We start from the raw sequence: 16404 nt of genomic DNA, 5'->3' as shown, positions 1-16404 counted from the left end.
TTCAAAGGAAGGTGTTGTTTATGTTGTCCATCACTTAGACGAGAAACAAGTGAGTCAGTAAGCATGATACAGAACATCTGTTTGAGCTATGTAAAAGAAATGACCCATTATTAGAGGCAAAGATAAATAATTAAATAACAAATCTTCAGACAAAAAAGACAAAAACAACTATGTGGGAAAACTCAGAAGTCAGAGTACCAAACAGTAACTGACCAGCAGCATAAAGTGAAGGTGGGTCTGCTAAAACAGAAAGCGTGGTTGTTTGCAACTTCTGCTAAAGAAAGAAGCCCACTCATGATAAGGATAATCCAGGTAATTTGCTTCTTGCAGTGAAAGGACACTCACAGCACATATAACGTGCTTGGAATGTGAAAGTTCAATGAAAAAACAACATTCAAATGCCATAGAATTTTCTGATAGAAAAATAATAATCAGGAAGCATTCTAAACAATTATTAAACAGTAGAAGTGAATATTTCTTCAAATAACTGTTTAGTCTCATGCCACAGTCAATTCAGTCACCTCAAACATCAGGAATATACATAGTAGGCACCTCAGCAGTTCATGGAAGTGAGAACAGTGGATGAATGTTCATCCCAATTTTCACTATGTAATTATGTGGCTTCATGTCATATACCATATTCTGTACTGTATCAACAAGGACAACATAGGTTGCAGAAATAAAATTCAAATATTGTACTCAACTTAGATTTTTCCACAGAGACAGTTCAGACTTAAATATAGCAAATTATAAATTATATTACTAAAAATATATAATCACACTGCACTCTTGTAACTATTTTCTACCTCCTTTTGAAACATCCTTGAACTCTATCATCTGCTCCACCCCAATAACTCAATTAGCTTTTCTGGAGCAGGTGCTTCTCATCCTTTGCTACCTGATAGACAAACTCCTTTGTTTAAGTTATTTTAAAATACAAATGTCTAAACGCAACACAACACTATAAGGAATATAGACCCTGTAAGTACAATCAAATCTGGATGAGATGGAGATGATACCAAAGTCATCTCCTAGCCCGAGCTCCTTGCCAATTACCAAATCTGTCTGATGGTGGTCTCTCACGATCTAGAAAGAAAATTGTGAGCAAATCAGATCAGAGTTAGAAGATCTGGAATACTCCTTACCAGGATGAAAAAGCAAAAAAAAGTAAGATTTAAAAGACCAAGATAAATGAAGATGAGTATAACTATGACAATATATAGCCAGCACAAGAAGACATTTAAGTTGGTTCAGCACTGCTGAGTTATCTCTGTGCTCAGCAAATTGTAAGGGAGTATTTGCTGTTACCAGTCTGAGCCAACGAAACATTGGAAGAAGTTAATAGCTTCCAACCTCTGCTGAAGGGCTGGTTATTATATAGCATAAGACCCACTATGTCTGGTCATCATTTAAATAAAAATAAGTGGAGCTATCTGAGATAAAGCTAGACACTTAAATAAAAGTAACAAAAAGCCACTTGCAGAGAAAATAAAAATGAAAAACCACACCCTAATATTAATATTGTGTAGGCATGTCATTACAGATATTAAAAACTTACGCAAGGATTTAGTAATAAATTTTGGAGGCTTACGAACACCATGCTCCAGACCAATTCCTTCTCTAATAACCCTCAATCATAGCAAACAATTCAACAGCATTTTCAACACCACCAGCATGGCATTCACTTTTATGCAAGTACGTGAGGTAGGTGAGAAGTTACTTGACGTCCCTTATTATTTTTTAATAAAATGTGAAAAGTTAAGAATACTAAAAGTTACTGAAAAGCAAAGCTGTGCCAGCAGTTTCCAGTGATGTCCTGACATGAATTTTCCTCCAACTGACATCCAAGTCATTATGGAGTTTATATATTCCAGCCCAGCATTAAAATGAACTTTCTGTATCGTGTGGTACTCCAGAGACATCTGGAGGATGGAAGAAAATGGCTAAGGAAAACCACTATACTGTACATTATCATAGCACTAGCTTAGGTTTTCTAAATTAGGCATAAATAGGAAAGCACAGCCAGCATCCTGCAAGAGACTGAAGAGTATCTTTCCAGAGATAAAAATTAAAACTGGACAAAACTAAGACAAAACACCAGAAAAAGTGACCTGGGGAGCTGTGTAACAAAGCTGTGGCATTTTCCCCTATTGGGAATCTTCTCAGGATTTCCATATTGAATAAATCAGGTGGAGAGTACTTGTGTATTTATTGTAAGGAAGCAATTTCAGCTTAGACCCACCACCACAACCAACAGCAAAGATCTCCACAGCTAAACAAAACTCAACATTAAACTTCTTATACTACTAGAGTATGCTCCTCTAGCGTGTACTCCTCTGTAACATTTACCCAAACCCCTTATCTTTGGTAAATTACACCAAAAAGAATACAGTAAACCACTGTTTCTGATAACCACGTTCTCTCTCCACTTGATTTACTGGGCAGAAGAAAAAAAATAAACAGCCCCAACCATTCTAAAATAATACAACCTCACTGACAACAAATATCAATCGGTATACCACTAATGATGTATTTTCACGAGCGAATGATTTTATATTTTTTTTCCCTGTAAGGAAGGCTTCCATAAGGAAGACATAGTAGAATAAAAGACTGAAAACATTAAGTTTATTCTAAAGAAAAATATTTTCAAACAATTAAAAATAAGAATGATCAAACAAGAATTTGTGTTTAATTATGTACTTTCAAAAATAATGATTTTTGTTTAGAAAAAAGAGACACGATATTAAACTCAGTGAAAACCTGTCACCCTCAAGTGGTAACATAGTACAAAGGACCAACTTACTGTGCCAGAATGAACCACGGCCTATTTCACAGTTGAATTTGTATAAATGAACTTGTATAATTCAAACTGAGTCATCACTTGTCGGCAAAGACTTGAACAGCATGTTTGCATTTGTAAACAGAGGTCATTACATGGCATCTTGTAGCCTCTGATGTAAGACACTACATATTTTGCCACGACTATGGACGTAACACAGCAAAGCAAGAGATGGGGTTCTTTTTGAGATTTTTTTTGCTTAGAAGCTCTGAAGAGGAACTTTCTGGCCCCTGCTTCAGTTTGAGTTTGGATGTTTTTCTCTCACCTACATGTTCCATTCTACCCTGCCATTTGAACAGCAATGTTATCACTAGGTACAGATGTAGCTGAGTATCAAAGAGGCACGCATTTCTAAGAAAGGGAAATGGTACTAGAAAACAGCACATAAAGAAGAAGGTAGGAGCAAGAAGACACAACTTTCTTGTTTGTCCTTTCTGCCCTCTTTGTTGGGCTACCAGAAAACAATCTCTGCTCTGCCCTGCTGCTGCTTCACTTCTGTCCACCTCTGGGTTGTCTTTTCAGTGGTATTTCTGTGTGGTAAAGAAAAACATTTTGCATAATAGAGAGGCAAGAATCTAATAACTTAAAAGAAACGACAAAGATAAAAATTGAAATGCACAATTTTAAAAATACAGCCCCGTATATACGTGTCAGATTTACTAGATTACAAGCTCTTTGGAGAAGGGACTACTCAAGACAAGGTGCTTATATAGTGCTCAAGTACAAGCTTGTCATCAGCTGAGGCAGCCTTTGTATGTGACCTCACTCTAAAAGCATTCCTCTTCTTCACAGTGGTCCTTGAGAACAGCCTCCTGATCCTTATTACAAATTTCACAGTAACTATTAGGTATATTTACATGTATGTCTTTAAAAGAGAGAAAGAGAGAGAGAAATACCTGGGGAATTGCAGAGGGGAGGAGTAAAAAAAAAATCATGTCTGAACAGATGATCTTTACAGTCCCCCCCCTCCTGCTGCTAGAAGCTTCCCACTCAGCTTCTGCTCCTATTTGTTCATCTTTGGCAAGAGCTACTCTTAACTGCATTAATTTTCCCTTTTGTGGGTTAATGTTGGGTAGCACACTTGCAATTGCCCACAACTAATAGATTTCCAGTGACTGATTTTACTGCGCTCTAGGCAGTAAGCAGGGCATATTTCTTGAACCAGGGCCATTTTCAGGGATTCCAGAAAGCACCTTCAGACATTTCATAGCTTCACTTACACAGCTACTTCCTCGGTTCCATAAAGGACTTTGTGCAGGAGGACAGTATCTTCAAAGGGAGGTCACTATTCTCAAGAATATTAAGTGAGAAATATTTCAAGAGTTTGCACAAAGCATGAAGCATACGCTTTTTTCATTTATTTGTTTAAGGCTAAACTTGGCAGATATTAAAATATCCAACTGTAGTTAGACAGCCATGATCTCAGCCTCTGGCTGTGCAAAGACATCTTAAATCTGTAGGTTCTGTGTGGATCCAGGGGATTTTGCCAAAATGTTTCCTGAATAAAATTAAATATTCCTTCATGTTGAGCTTTAATTTTTTTTGTTTGTTTCTCTCTCATTCATAGCCTATTATAATCACAAATTAAAAAATATATAGTGCTTTAGGATTAGCGATGCTTATTCTGCAGTTTCCCAGCCAAAAATGACTGATATCTTTTTTTTTTTAATAACTAAAAAAGTCTAAAGTGCTGCATATCTGCCTCTAAGAACCAGTAGGGCACAGCAAATTCCTAATTAATCTCTGTTTACCTGGAAGTAGTACAAGAAGGTAGGAACGCTTTGTTCTACCAAGGAATATCTCAGGAACACTGACACCCGAAGCCCAGATTGCAGTTACAGAATAAATGCAATCTGTCCAGGTCACCCCGTAAGAAGCTGCATCTTTTGGTGCAAAAGCATAGTTAAAGGATCATCTAGTTGTTTAGGCCTTTCTAAATCCAATTCCATACAGTGTATATGCATATGCCTAACTACATCACTCTTTCTAGTGTTAATCCAATAGCTCTTTGGATTTAGCAGCTTCATGTCTTCATGAAAACCCTTCCAAAGCTGCATATGCAGTCTTAGTAGCCATATACATTTAGGTTTCTTTATAAATACTGGCTACACTGGACAAAACCATTATTTTGTATTTCACGGGGTAGAGAGAAGATGACTACACATAGCTTTCTCTCCACCTACACAAACAAACAGCAGAGGGTCTCTTCCCCAAAATGTGACAGACAAAGGAGCGTGGGTCAGTCACAGTCATCTTCCTATGTAGTTTTACACCTGGACACCACCACTACTGATGAGCTAGGTGCAGGTTTTCTACCTGATCAAATACCTGCATCTCAACTTCCTGCTTCAATCTCAGCACGTGGTTCTTACAAACAGCAGTAAAACCCAAAGTACTTTCCAACTTCCTCATGCTTAAATAAAGTAGTAGTACAGTATGAACTAACAGGCTATACAGCCCAAAGAACGAGTGGTGTAATAACAATGAGTGTCCAAATAGAACCTTCTGAAGAAAACTATCAGAATCAGCTAGCTTCTGGCACCACCACCAGAACCCAATGCAATTTATGTTTTGCCTTAAAACCCTGTGTGGGTCACAGCACTGCCCTCTGGACTTAAAAATCCCTTTGCAATAAAGTGTTGCAGTTCTTTACATATTGTAAAGGAAACAAAACAAAAATATCCACCAACATCCCCAAAATATTAAAGGAGAGAGCCTTGCATTATCAAATGCAAAAACCGACCTATACAGCATCTCTTGTATTTTCAAGAAGTAACAACATGATAAGAAGCCAAGCATTCCTTACAATAAGGAAAAGTGGCAGCGCACTAAACACAACTTCATCTGCACAACTGAGGACACTTTTCACACTCTGTGGGCATGTTCACCAGCTAGTTACCAGTTCCTGGATAAACTATGATGCAGTGACAAGCCTTGGAACAGTCTAGAAGTGCTCACAGTCTTATATTGTGTGCAGGTGGCAAATAAAAGCTGGAGGAAGGTCACTCAGTTGCCTCTTAACAGCCTCTGCGTGTGAGTGCTTGTAGCAATTGAACAGATCAATATGATGGGAAAAGCATTACAAAGGCATGACAATGGAAAGACTAGCACAATAGAAAGATGCTATAAAGGAAGAGAAGGAGATTGCTCACCTGTATCAGAAGATTCCAGGTTTGTAGGGCAAATCTTCACTAAGGAGGGTCTCCAGAAAGAGATCCTTCCCCAGGGCCAGTCAGCCCTTAAATGAGGTCTAAGAGAGGTGCAGCCAGGCTCCACCCCTTTTGGTCACACAGCTGAATTGCCTTCACCTGTGCTCCCAGGACTGACGGTGTCCTTTCCCCAGCTTCTCAATCAGTGATTCAGGCTGTGACTCAACAGTTCCCATACAGTCCTTCTACTCCTGTTCCTGCCAACGTCACTTAAAGCTGATACCAACTATAACTTACTTAAATTTTCTTCCCAGAGACAGCTGGAGAACTTACATGGCAGTAACAGTGAAGATCTTCCATCTAATCTTACTTATTTGCAAATCATAGTTAGTAAGTATAAGATTAGAAAGAGATAAACCATACATAGAGCAGATCTGCAAAGTCTGAACAATAAATATAGATAGCATAAGCCCATCTTGGCTGAGTCAAGATAAAAGAAATACAACAGAAAGACACTGCAGCTGAATTGAGGTGGAAAAATGAAACTTAAGTCAGGATCTTGCTTATCTTAAATAGACATTACTAATACTTGGTTATGCTAACTTAACAGCTACATACAGACTAAGACAATGTTGTAAAAAAAATTATTAAAAGGGCTCTCCTTGAAGGTAGTGCTCTTCTGACATTTAGCCTGTACAAATGGGGAGGGTGTCAACTCCAGATGCCCTGAAATCTTTGCTTCATCACTTTTGCAGCTTAATCTCTAAGTAAAGTAAGCTTTCCCTTGAAGACTGGCCATTTATTAGTGATTTCCAATAATAATCTGAGAGTTGTCTTTTTTTTCTCTCATTTATTTATCAGTTATTATTATTTCATATTGCTGTCATGTATGACTCCTCCACCTCTGATCTTTATGGCACTGATATATTTTTTTTTAATTATCCTGTATTATGTCTGGGCCCAACACTGACTGAAAACCAATGTAAGAATTAGTGCATTACCAACTGACCCTCATCTGAGATACAGTACTTGACTAAAATACAGTGTGGGTAACTTGAATACAGCTTGACACACAAAATGCAGTTGCTTATTCCACATGTTAGCAGACATACTGGGAATGAATTTAGGAATACAAGCTCAATAGCCCAATGTGTGGGCACACCTTAAATGTCAACATTATTAGCCATCACACTGTGATTGAAGTGATAAACACACAAACCTAATGTATTCTAAGCCCATTAAACACAGACACTGTCCCTCTTTTCCTCCTCCAGCATAAAGCTACAACTGTTGCTCACTGAGTTGCCAGCATTTCTGCGTTATCATTAGTACCTTGAAAACCTGATTATGCCCAAAGAGAACAAAAACTTTAAGGCCACAGGGTGAAAGCATAAAGCAGGTTTATTAATACATTAGTGCTTCATCAGCAATCATTACAGCCTCTGCTTTTGCATGTTACTGATAATAATATTGTCGCTTACGTAACTCTTCTCCTTTCCCGTACAGAAGCACCTGACTCAGATGCATTCAAAAGAAATGGCAAGGTGGTGATAAAGCAATAAAATGCAGCTTTCTGGTAATGCTGTGCCATCAGGTAAAGTTCAACACTGTGACAAGGGAGACAGGGGCTGTCTCTCTTACATTAAAAGTTAGGGTAGATATGCATTTCTTCACTGACTAGAAAAGGGGAAGCAGTTTTTTTTGTTTGTTTGTTTTTTAAGGAGGAGAATTGCTAAGGAAAATGAATGTAACACAAGACAAGATCAGTAAATCCAGGAAGATTCATATAGGTTTTCATTCTACCAGAAATCAAAGGAAAGCTGCTAGTTTTTTACATCAATTTATCTAAAAGTTCAGCTGCATATTTTCAATCTCACTTTCTTTTTAATCCTGTTACCTTTATGAATGTTGCTGCTCTTCAGCTTTTTCTGCAAGTTTTAGAACGTATTCTAAGTCATGAGCCCTTCTTTGTCAACGAGGGCCTCTATTGCCCAGGCAGCACCACTACAAACCAAGGGAGCAGCAGATGTCAGATGAGGGCTTGGCTCTCCAAAGACCACACCCAGACCCCATGCAGTCAGTGGGACAGCTCCCTTAAAGATTTTTTCCTATGCTGCTCCTTCTCCGCTGACTAGGGCAGGGGGACAGCAACCAGCAGGCATGGACTCAGCCATCTGTGCCACTTCACTGCCTCTAACTGTACTTGCTAGCTAGGGCTAATACTGGTAGACTGGAGTATCACTGAATCACTGGGGATTGGGGCCAGGACAGGAGGAGTGGATTAGCAAACATCTTGCACTCACTGCTAGATAGAAACGGGGCTGCAGCATCGTCAACATCACAGGAATTATCCTACAACTTCATGGAGTTGTAAGTAGAGTCTCATCACAAAGCTTCAAGTGACAGTTTTCCAGGAAACTGATCATTTAATCGAAGACCCATTCTCAAGTCACTCATACACTCAGGACACTTCTCTGAAATTCCAGTTCCTGACTCACTAGGCAGTTTTATAGAATTACCATACATGCTCCATGACCAACATAGCTGAAATATCAAATGTCCACTAACAAAAAGCCATCCCCATTTTTTAAATGTTTGGATAAATCTCTTTTTAGGGCAAGTCAGTAATTCACCCAAAGTCACACTTTCCTACCAAAGTGATTGTGTCAAGTAATTAAAATATCGCCATTTTTCCTATGGCTCTGCCTGGTGCTGTCAGTCAGAACAGCCTTTTTTTTTTTTTTCCCCCCCTGCTACAATGTAGATAGTGACCTCACTTCTTGCTAGGAGCAGCTGTGATGGAGCTGTGCTATGCAACAGTGTATTGCTGGACAGAACATGCCGTCTCCCACACAGAAACACCAATTCAGAAAAATGCTCAAGCATAAGCCTTTGTATTTTACTTACAGCAGTGTTCATAAACTTACGCCTAGGCACACACTAATACATCTTTCTGAAACAAATGCAAATGGAAACAGAAAAGTTTCTCAACAACTTTTAAGAAATAGTGGACGGGAAGGCAAGACAGCAACAAAATGAAGTAGATACTTTTTTTTCCTAGGGCTTACAGTGTTATTTCACAGCATATATAACTTGTCCTTGCTCTCTCTTTCCAACTACTTCGAGTTTTCCTTAGCTTAACATCTTTCCAGCACTCTCATTTTGCACCTACACATTCTTTGAAGTGGGTTTGTAAAACTGTCTTTCCTTTCAGCATGTTGCATTTGATCATCTGAAACTAGAAGTCAGACCCCATCTATCCTTCTACAGCATCTGGAAGGCAAATCCTTGACTGTCTCAGGACAAAGAAACGAAAAATCAAAATTAATGCAAGAAACTATCAGTGACCACTGAGCTAATCACTTTGAAAAGCATGAGTTTTCTTCCCCTTAACAAAGCCCTTAAAAAGCTCTTGCTACATTTGTTTTGCCTGCCCCCCCCTTTTTTTTTCTTTTTTTTTCTTTTTTTTTTTCTGAACAAAGTCAAAGTGATTGCAATTTTTTTTTTCTTCTGTAATACAATACTGGCACCAAAATAAAATAAAATAAAATAATCTGTACAATAAATCCCTTCTCTTATCCATGACCTCACAAAGGCATAAGCTTCTGTTGGTAAATGTTTCAGCTCCAAGTAGACAGATCTTCCAGAATGGTATACAGAGATACACTAGGCTTGTTTATTTCATGGGTCAGAAGCAAATGGAAGGCAGAGTGACCAGAACACAGAGCATGGAGAAGTACAAGTGAAAATGAAGCCTCAAATAGCATTCACAAGGGAAGAACTGCTTTGCTTTTCCACCTGCATCACAGAGACGAAAAGAACAAGAGCGTGCAGAGCTCAGAAGAATCCTAATAGTCCCATATATGATAAGACCACAAGAAGAGTAAAGACTGTAACTGTATTGATGAAGATGGAATATGGGGGTAAGGGAAGAATTGCAGTGAAGCATTTGGGTTCAATTTTTATTTCCATTACGTCAATGCAAGACTCGAATAAAAAGAGAGAACTAAAACTTCTAAGTCTGATGATCCCAAATTAAGACTGAATAATAATCAATAGCTTCATACCAGACAAAATTCAAAACAAACATGAATGTTAAATACTCACACAGATCACCTAGAATTAGTTAGAGAATACTAACTGCTCCCCCAAGTATTTACTAGGGAAGTATCCTTTGTGTAAAAGTGACCCTCAAGAGGGCTTTTCTTAATAATATCTGAGATCTTGCAAACGCTTCTTTATATACACGATTAACATTTATGTATCTGGCCTGCCACACTGAATTCAAAGAAATTAATAATATATTAAAAGTTACTCCTGGGCAGAGGTGTTCGTAGGAGTTCAGCTTTGCCTCTAGAAGAGTTTTGCAACAGCTTCCTCTTAAGAGACCAGTTTCAAGGAGTACAGAAGAACCTCAACTATCACTCACATTTATGACAATTGAGACCGTTCAGCGCTATCAAAACCTGAACCACATAAGAGATGGAAGGAGAAATGAATTTAGTTATCTTCATACACAATCCAAATTCAGAAAGAGCAGCCCAATGAGAATTTAGAGGTTTTTCCTTCCCTGAATCCATCATACTCAAAAACATCTGCAAGAAAATATCCAAAATATTGTATTCTCCTTTCTGTATCCAGAAACTTCAGGATAATGGTGAGCAGCATTACTGTTTAATTTAATCACAACATCATGTTGCATTTGGTCCTGAGATGAGTCCATATTTTGTTGGGTTTTGAATCAACACTGTCCATTTTTGCATCTTCCAGAGCAGCTTTCAAAACATTCATAGAAAACAGGGATTCACAGAAAATGAGATTCTTCCTTTGATAAATATATATATATATACACGTATATACATATACGTGTATATATATATATATATATATATATATAATAAGCCACTTGCTCAAAATATATATATATATATATATATAATAAGCCACTTGCTCAAAATACTGGTGGGAAAAATATATATATATATATATATATATATATATGTATCAAATATATCAAATATATATATATATTTTTCCCACCAGTATTTTGAGCAAGTGGCTTATTGCAAGAGGGAAGCCCTCTGCTTCAAATGCAGCTGAAAAACATCTTTGTCATTCAGCTGGCACTGAAACCAGAAAGAATTGGTCAACAGGCAGGAGTCATCTGCTGAACTACAGCTGTCTACATCTATGCGAGATGTTTGGACTGCCTTTGTATTCAAAAAAACAGCACTTCTCAGGTGTGATTCTGCTGACTAAACGTAGATTTCCACTTTGGGAATAGATGAATTATTCTAGAAACATTCTGCTTCCTGATAATAAAAGGGAATCCAAAGAGACATATTTCAATAGATGAATCCTACCTTCTCAATGCTGGGTATCACTAATATGATGACACAAACACACCAAATGACCATGCATGGTTTCACTGGTGAGATCTTATCCACTTTGCTGGAAATTCTGTGATTTAGACAGGTACAAGGAAACAAGTACAGTTACCCTAGACTCCAAGCGTGGTCATTACAAAGAAAGGAACACCTTTCAGTGGCAATTCAGCCCACATAAAATCTAAATTCTCCCTGGAAATGCCACTATCTCTACAGACTACAGATATGACCTCACCTCTAAATAAGGTGACACAGTGAAGTGCAGTGAATAAGATACACAGGCTCAGGCTCTCAGTGTTGAGAAGCTGGGAGATGCTGAGCAGTCTCATTCCTTTCCTCCCCTCCACCCCAGGAGGTTTGAAACATTTAGCATCCATTGGATCACCCTATCATACCAGATGAGGTTACTACTGAGTCCTTCATAAAATACTTTAAATAAAAACAAAACCACACCAGAGGAGTTCAAAAGAATCTGTATCGTGGCCTACATACTGTCTGTCCACCCACAACTTTGCCAACTGAGGATAAACAAGAGCTGAATGAAACTCTGCAAGCACACACTTCAGTTGGCCACATACCCAACTGAGGCTGGAGCAGCTAAGAATTAGCTTGCAGCCTCTTAAGATTTAAAAACAGAAATGCAGACCCTCAAAAGAAACAACGATTTGCTTGTTGGCAGTGTGTGCCCTTAACTGACCAGGCGGCGCACTGACATAAGATGGCAGACCCGGATCCAGGCCCTCTCTCTCACACACGTCTGTCACTGGAAGAAGTCACCTCATTAGCTGAGGACAGCAGAGCTTCTGCGTTCAACTTCTGCAGGAATACAGGATTTGGCAGCCTCCAGAAATCTGAGCTCTCTATTTTTCTTCTCTTCGTTTACTAATGCCCATTTCCCCTTCCCCGCCTCCCTGCTTCCAATGCACACACGTTTTAATGCTAAAACCCAGCAGTTACATGGCTTTTCCATACTTCTAGGCAAATATTACACACTCTCACTCCAAACTAGGAAGTGTGCCTCTCTACAGAGGTAGCAAACCAACTGCAAGAACACAGTGCTTTATAGTGAAATAATTCAGGTTAATCCAGAAAATTACTTGTGCATCTCATGCCTTAAGAAAGCTTCACATCCACCATCTCACACACAAACACACTCACTACAACATTGTGATACACTGCACACCCTTAATGGTTTCTACAGTTACGTAGCCACACAGACAATGCAATTAACAAGCAACATTCCTTCCTGTAAAATAGAAGGGGAAAAAAATACACAGAAGAAAAGTTCATAGAAATAATTTTGAGCTCAGAAATAAAAGCACTAAATTTCAAATTAAATTTCACCATTTACTGTGCCAAAGACTACATAAGCCTGGATTACCCAGGTACAGAACAGGTTTTCAATCAGTTTGATTTAAAAAACATGTTGTGCTCCCTTATAAGGAAAATGATACCCTATTTACTTTCTCCATATCACACATCAATGCTTTACTAAATATTTTTTTTCAATTTCCATTTCATTTGTTTTGTGTGCATTGAAATCAAAGTCGTATTTTAAAGTTATATTTGCTTTCTGTTTCTTGTTACATAACCAGAAGTGTTATAGGAAATACTATTGTGGAGTTAAAAAAGAAAAATCATAATTTAAAAATCAAGAAACGACAACAAAAAAAAAACAGACACAGACCTCTACATCACAATAATCTGTAAGGTGTTCTGCACCCACTGATGGCATACATTTAAATTAAAAATACATGTAATATATAGCCAACTTCCAGGTCTCTGCTGAATGCCATTCCTGTGTTTAACCTCATCTATTGCTGACGAAGAGGTAAGATTTTCCAGGTTAGTAACAGCAAAATTCCACATTGCAAAAAAACATCGAATGTTGTCATGCAAATAAAGTCTTTCACAGCATCTGAAAATGTCTCTCAAATATCAAGATTGGTCTTAAGCAGTCAAACAATAAGAAAATAGGAACAAGAATCTTAATTTCTTGTTGGAGAGCCAAGCAATTTAAAACCAACAACCACATATACCCTAACCGATATCTTCTGAAAGTGATGGTGAATCACTAGAAGTGCTCCTTTCTAATGTAACCAAAAGAGCACACCAGTCACTGTACTAGAGACGTTTCATTGCAGAAAGCAAAAACATCCATGGTTGTGAGTGAATTCCATGATCTGGGTAACTTGTGGCATTATGATCCCTCACCTCCTTCACAAAAAGGGCCACTGACTCCATGATTGAGAACACAGTCATTCCATCCCTGTCTGCTCTCTGCCCAGCTTTACACCTGCCCGGACATAAGCACGGTATTTCTGAACACACACACAGAAAAGAGACACATTTAGATTGCCATCTGAACCCAACACATGCCCCATCAGATCCCATCGTAGACTCCAGAGCCACTCGCAACAGCCTGAAACACTGTTCTAAATTCAACCGGCATTTTCCTCTCTCCTTTGCACTACAGCCACAACCCAGAGCACCGAAGCTCAGCTTAGTTCATCTGGGCCCGCTTGGTCAAAACATACACAAAGGACAGGAACCACGGGGCCGGCTGAGCAACAAGGAATTTGGCTGCAGAACTCCCTCACACTTGTGTGCATAGCTGATTTTACACCACCCGGCTTCCACATTGATATTATCTTGTCAAAAAGTACCGAGCAGCTTTCACCACAAATTCCTGGAGCTCAAAAATTGCAGCAGAGCACCAAGGCTATGGAAAAACCAACTTCAGCTGGCTGCGAAGTGCGCTGCAAGTGCAGCATGTGAAGTCTCAACATGACGCAACCGACATCGCACCAGGGATGAGGGCTCACCAAAGGAAACCAGACCCACGCAAAATCACAACGCATATATAGGTGCCTACAGATCACCGGCTGCCCAAGCTCAGAATGCCCTGTAAGCAGAGATTTAGATGAGCAGCAGATCAATGAGGCAATACCAACGCTGGCGACAAACAGCAGCGGTAGGGCAGCCTGACCGCCAGCAGCCCCGCCGCACCCTCTGCTCCCCACCCTGTCCCTTTCTCTCCCCTTCCCCTCACCCCTCTCAGAGGTCAGCGTAGGTGAGGTTACAGCTCTGCTGATGCCAGCCCTTCGATGCAGCAGGCTGGCCTAGGCGCCCAGCATTTCTGGGCCACGGGAGGCTCCCGGCTGCCCACTGCCCGGCCACCTGCAGGCCTCCACCGCCCTACCTTGCTCCTCGCCGGCCCCAAAGCAGGCTCTGGGGTCCTCGGGGGGGAGCTGGGCTCCGCCACCCTCCAGGGCTTTGCGTTTCTTCGACATCTGGTCGGTGTTTGGGAGTGGAGTTTCTCCTCTCTCTCTCTCCGGGGAGATGAGTGTATGTGGAGAGAGAGGGAGAGTGTGAGAGAGAGACACGGGAAGGGAGAGAGAGAGATTGAAAGAAATCGCTGCTTAAAGAGAGGGGAAGAGACTTTGGAGTGGCTGGAGAGCAAGTAGGAGGCAGGGACTAAGTGGAGAAATCCTACAAATCACAATCCCATCAATGCAGCCCCACGTCTAAAGGGGCTGCCTGGGTCCCCCCCCTTCCTCGCTCGCTCATCTGAATGTGTGCGGGTGAAAATCGGAGAGGCGACATCCTCTGTTGTTTTGCCAAATGTTAACGGGTGGTGCTTTTTTTATTGGGGGGAGGAAGGGGGGAGGGAGCTGACTGATATTATTTTCCCCTGTTGGGATTCCTTCTGGTTAAAAAAAGGAGGAGAGAAAAAAAAAAAGGTAAAAGCTGAATGGATTGGAGGGAGGGAGGGGGGTGGGGGGGGAGAGGGGTGGACGAGTGAATTAAAAAGAAAACCGGGAGCCGAGGAGGAGGAGGGATGACAAGCGCCTGCAGGTGCAGGGAGGCTCGGCTCCCTGCAGGGGTCATGTGCGCAGGGAGCCGGCAGCCGGGGCTCCCCGTGGCCGCGGCGGCCGGGCGAGGGCGAAGGCCGGCAACGGAGGGCCGGGGCGCGGCGGGGGCGCGGCGGGGGCGGTGGGCAGCCAGCCCTGCACCTGCGGGAGCGGCGAAGACCGGCTGGGAACGTTCACGAACAACTCGGGCATCGCAAACTCCGCCGCGGAGTCGGTACCCCCGCAGTCAGGCGGGAGGCTCAGTCCCTCGGTAACCCTTTCGGTGCCGGCAGCGACGTGCGCTGCCGTCCCCAGGGCTCCCGTCCCTTCCCCCCGCCACCTGTCCCCGTCCTGGCGGGTTTCGAGGCTCGCTAGCGGGTAGTTTTCGCGGTGGGGGGGCGGAGGGAAGGACACAACTTACCCTGCGAACTATGCACAAGCTCGTCTCTGCTTTCCCCGTCAGATCAACTTTAAAGAGCAGATTCTCGGTCCGGGAGGCAAAGAGGCGGGGGAGGAGAGGGGAAATGGCTTAGGAACAGCGGCTGCCGAGCGGGTGAAGTTCGGGGCACAGTCCTGGCTCTTCCGTGCTCCGGCAGCCCAGCATCTTCCCGGGGGTCGGAGAGCAAGGTGTTCAACAGGTCGTCCTTGTTACCCGAAATTGATGGATGATGGCTTTCCCGCCTGGCTGTATTTAACAGAACGATGCAGAGCTACTCTGACGAGCAGGAAATTTTAGAGAAGCTCGCTGTGCAACAGCAGCTTTAAATTAGCTATTTCTGGCTCTCTATATGCATACATACAAACACATACACACGTACACCTGTGTATATATATATATGCATATATAAATAAAAATATATAACGGTATCAATGCGGTCCACTGGATCTTAGGAAAGCCTGCCTGCCGGCTGCATGGAAGTTAAAGAGTTTTTCTTAAGCAGAAGGGGCTGATGCTTGGACACATCTCACGTCCAACAGGAGGCAATGACGTCTGTAGCTTCATTGCTATAACAGCACCAAGGCTGCAATTGCCATTCACTGAAATGATAAGGGGCGCTCAGACGTAAGCAGTCTGGACCTCTAGCAAGAGACTGAAGCGAGGAGGATTTTTCCCCTCCCAAAACAAATAATAAATGCTAAAAATCACCTAAGGAAAGAGACGGGGGAGCAGGGAA

Source organism: Meleagris gallopavo, chromosome 2 (assembly GCF_905368555.1).
Source record: "Meleagris gallopavo chromosome 2, MGAL_WU_HG_1.1, whole genome shotgun sequence".
Taxonomy (NCBI): domain Eukaryota; kingdom Metazoa; phylum Chordata; class Aves; order Galliformes; family Phasianidae; genus Meleagris; species Meleagris gallopavo.
Note: the sequence above shows the minus strand (reverse complement) of the source record.